This window comes from Chiloscyllium plagiosum, unplaced genomic scaffold (genome assembly GCF_037043375.1).
Source record: "Chiloscyllium plagiosum isolate Xiang-an unplaced genomic scaffold, Cpla_swu_hap1 HiC_scaffold_11, whole genome shotgun sequence".
Lineage (NCBI taxonomy): Eukaryota > Metazoa > Chordata > Chondrichthyes > Orectolobiformes > Hemiscylliidae > Chiloscyllium > Chiloscyllium plagiosum.
Window position 1 is genome coordinate 18,363,996 of NW_028270149.1, and position 4,853 is coordinate 18,368,848.

The following is a 4,853-nucleotide window of genomic DNA, read 5'->3' on the forward strand; positions in this document are numbered from 1 at the left end:
ATCCAGGGACCCGCCTAACTGCCAACCCCTGCAGTCAATCAACCAACCAAGCAACCTCCCAACCCTGGCCTGGCCCATCCATCAGAACCCATCAGCCAGCGTGCAAAGCAAACCTCTCCACTAAACAACAAAAATTAAACTCCAGGATTAGGTTTCCAACTCACTACACGCCATCCAGTTCATTATTCTTTACAATGATACATATCTTGTTCAAAAGCAAGGCAAGCAAATGGCTAATGATTGTTCAAACTCCAGGAGCAATGTGGCTGCTCCACTCAACAATTTTGTACAATTTCAAAAATTAGGAAACACTTTGAGCCCAAAAATATATTGATCGGTGGAGGTTTGAAATTCTCATGATCAAAATGGCCATTGATGTTCTGAACAAAGGGGTGCTGGATATGGGGCAGCACAGTGGCTAGTGTTGCTACCTCACAGCACCAGGGACCCAGGTTCAATCCCACCCTTGAGTGACTTATGTGTGCGGTTTATGCATTCTTCCCAAGTCTGTGTGGATTTCCTCCTGCAGTCCAAGGATGTGTAGACTGGGTGGATTAGCCATGGGAAATGTAGGGAGTGGGTGGGATGCTCTTTGGAGGTTCAGTATAAATTTGATGAGCCAGATGGCCTGCTTCCATACTGTAGGGAATCTAAGACTGGAAACATTAACTCTGCTTTTTCTCCACTGATGTTGTCAGACCTGCTGAGTTTCTCCAAGAATTTCTGTTTTAGTTCAAATTTCCAGCATCGGTAGTTCATTGTTTATTTATTATATTGTTAAAGTGTTGGTGGCACAGTGGTTAGCACTGTTGCCCCAGAGACTCAGGTTCAATTCCCGCCTCAGGCAACTGACTGTGTGGAGTTTGCACATTCTCCCTGTGTCTGCGTGAGTTTCCTCCCACAGTCCAAAAATGTGCAGGTTAGGTGAATTGGGCATGCTAAATTGCCTGTAGCGTTGGGTGAAATGTAAGGGAATGGGTCTGGGTTGGTTGCGCTTCGGCAGGTCGGTGTGGACATGTTGGGATGAAGGGCCTGTTTCCACACTGTAAGTAATCTAAAGTTATGATTGTTCAATTTTAGTACTGATATTGATAGATTTGTGCTAACCAAAGGTATTAAGAAAACACGACAAACGTTTGCAGATTTGTCATGATTTGTCATGATCTCACCAAACTGGGTGAATGGGCCCTTTGACTCAGGCTTAATTGCTAAGCCTTGGCTCGAAGGTCCTGGTGTAAGTCTCACATCATGACATGATGGTCCACAGTGTATCATAACACACCTTAATTGGTTGATTAAAACTTGAATTGGGTGTGAACAGGTTTGAGAGGCTGAATGGCTTACTCCTATTTGTGTATGATGTTTTCAATATCGGAAAATATCGTTAGGTGTTACACAGAAAGTTTGGTTTTAACAAAGGTCCAAAACGTGAAATGGCAGAGCTGTTTATGAGGGGTGTTTCAGGGAACGATTGAAAGTACCTGGTCAGTGCTGGGAAGGAGAGGATGGATATATAAATGTAGTGGATATTTTTGTGGCCAGCTATAAAATTCCATTGTTAGCTGGAAATTTGTCACTTTTTCCCCAATTACACATTGTATATCTGCCAAATGATCTGGAAGTTTTATCATGAATCTCTGGCATAGCATGCTGGAAGTCAAGCTTATCTATTCCCAGAGTCATCATAAAAGTCAAAGCTTTTGAAAGGAATATGTAAAATCTCCAAATTACCTGATTTTCAGACCCAGTTTAATGAAAAATATGGACCAGTTTTATGTACTTAACAAGAAATCACTAATTATTACCATAAGACTATAAGACATAGAAGCAGAAATTAGGTCATTAAGTCCATTGAGTCTGCTCTTCTAGTCATGGCTGATAAATTTCTCAAGATTAGAGTGGTGCTGGAAATGCATAGCAGGTCAAGCAGCATCCGAGGAGCAGGAAAATCGATGTTTTGGGCAAGATGAAGGGCCCCTGCCCAAAACGCTGATTTTCTTGCTCCTCAGATGCTGCTTGACCTGCTGTGCTTTTCCAGCACCACTCTAATCTTGACTCTAATCTCCAGCATCTGCAGTCCTCATACTGATAAATTTCTCAACCCCATTCTCCCCCTTTCTTACAGGTCATTGGATGCTAGCTAAAGCTAAACAATTAAACTAAATTATGAAAACTCTACACATCAAAACTCTAAACTCCTTATGAATACTCCCTTACACACAGAGAAATATAAACCGGAAAGAAAAAATACACAGGCAGAGAGAAAACAGTTCTGTAATTTTTGTTCCCAAGATCTATTGGGTTGGTTCTTGTTGATCCGAAGGTTTCTCATCAATCTTCCTTTTTCCAAACATTTCCATCGGTTTGCAAGAGGCAGAGGGTAGTTGTTTCATTTATAAAAAGGTCACTGACTTATCCAAGTTCACAACTTGCTGCATCTGCTGAAGAAAAGATAAGCTTGTTTTCTTCGGGTTTCAAGTGGATTACTGCCGAGAACTGAGAGAGGGAGATTTTTGGCTACTGCAAACGTGTTTGCTTCTTTATCGGTCTGAACTAGGTATTTTCCATCTTTTTCAAAGTCCAGGCTGCCCAGCTCCCTCTTAAACAATCACCTTGTTATTGGCAGGCAGAGGACCTTCGTCATTGACAATTCACAAACCAATCAGCTCCAGAACCTCTAGAGTCCAGTTCATCTACACATTGTTGGAACCAACAGCTACACAAAAAGGGTTCACAGGAGGTATCAACTTTCTTATATTTGAAACCTATCGCAACCTTGTAAACCCCTGGTTTAAGACAGTTCTTTATAATTTCCAGTTTTTTTAGTTTTAAATGCACAAATGGTTAGCACCGCTGCCTCACAGCGCCAGGGACCCGGGTTCAATTTCAGCCTCGGCTGACTGTGTGGAATTTGCACATTCTCCCCTTGTCTCTGTGCGTTTCCTCCGGATGTTCTGGTTTCCTCCCACAGTCCAAAGATGTGCAGATTAGGTGGATTGGCCATTCTAAATTGCTCATAGTATCCAGGGATGTGTAAGCTAAGTGGATTAGCCATGGGAAATGGAGGGTTAAGGATAGGGTAGAGAGGGGTGAATCTGGATGGGATGCTCTTCAGAGAGGCGGTGTGGACTCGTTGGGCTAAATGGTCTGTTTCCACAATGTTGTGATTCAATGAAAAATAAAAGGACAGGTCTTTATGGTCTGTAGTCACCTTCTATTTGCTGGCCAATTCAAATCCCTTCATGCCCACCCTCCTCCAAATCTGTGACTTCTTGTAGGGGAGTTATTCCTGGTGTCCTGGTTAATATTTCAATCAACACCACAAAACATAGGCTATCTGGTCATTCATATTTGTGGAAGTTTGCTACGGCAAATTTGCTGCTGTATTTCCTACATACAAACAGTGACTCTGCTTCAAAAAACACTTCTTCAGTTGGAAAGCCCCTTGCGGTAACCAGTGCTTGTGGAAGGAGCTATATAAATATAAGTATTTCTTTGTTTTTCTTTAAAACCTATATATTTTGATCACATGTCCTAATCATCTCTTTATGTGGCTTACTGCCAAATCTTGTTTGAAAACAAAAATAGAAATTGCTGGAAAAGCTCAGCAGGTCTAGCAGCATCTGTGGTGAGAAATCAGAGTTAACATTTCAGGTTGACTGACCCTTCTTCACCCCAAACGCAAGTTGTTGTCAACAATATCAATTCTACTTATCATTGACGGTCGTGCCTTCAAACATGTAAGTCCCAAATTTTGGTATTCCTTCCAAATCTTTTTCCATTGCTTTACCACCCTCTGCATTTAAATAACCTTCCTTAAAAGCCCAACTTTTTAATCAAGCTTCTACTGAAATCAATGCCTGACTCATTTATTAATACTTTCAGTTCAGAGTGAGAAAGTGAGTTCAAGACTCAGTCAAGAGATTTAAGTGCATAATCTAAACTGACACTCCAGTGCACACTAAAGGAGTGCTACACTCAGTATGGATTCTCATCATGATTTCACAGCAATATTCAAAAGGAAAGCAAAGGATCAATCTCAGCAGTCCTGAACAAAATCTAAACCTCAACCAACATGATTGAAAGAGAATATCTGGTCAATATCATGTTATTGTGTTGTAGCTTGCTGTGAACAATTGCTGCTGCACTTCCTATAACAGTGACTGCACCTGAAAAAAAATGCACTTTATTGGCTGTAAAGATATTCGGGCATTCTAAAATTGTGAAATGTGGTACATCAACCCAAGCTTACAGTTGCCAACAAATATGGAGGCTTTATGTTGTGCAGAGTATAGACTATTTCCTAAATGTGGGAAGGTTTCAGAAATCCAAAGCACAAAGGGACTTCGGACTCCAAGTTCAAGATTCTCTTAGGGTAAAAGCAAATTACTGCGGATGCTGGAATCTGAAACCAAAAAAGAAAATGCTGGAAAATCTCAGCAGGTGCTGCCAGACCTGCTGAGATTTTCCAGCATTTTCTCTTTTGGATTCTCTTAGGGTAGTTTCTGTTGGCAGTTATGAAATCAAATTCAATGTTATTCATTTCAAGGGAGCTAGAATACAAGAACTGGGACATACTGCTGAGGCTGTATAAGGTTCTGGTTAGACCACATTTGGAATATTGTGAGCAGTTTTAGGCCCCGTACCTAAGGAAGAATGTGCCAGTGTAAGAAGGATTCCAATGCAGGTTTACAAGAATGATCCCAGAAATGAAAGCTTGTCACATAAGCAGGTGAGGCTCTGGGTCTATACTCAATAGAGTGCAGAAGGATGAGGAGGGATCTGATTTAAAATTACAGAATAAAGAAAGGCCTGGATAGGGTGGGACATGGAGAAACTAGGACCCAAGGGCA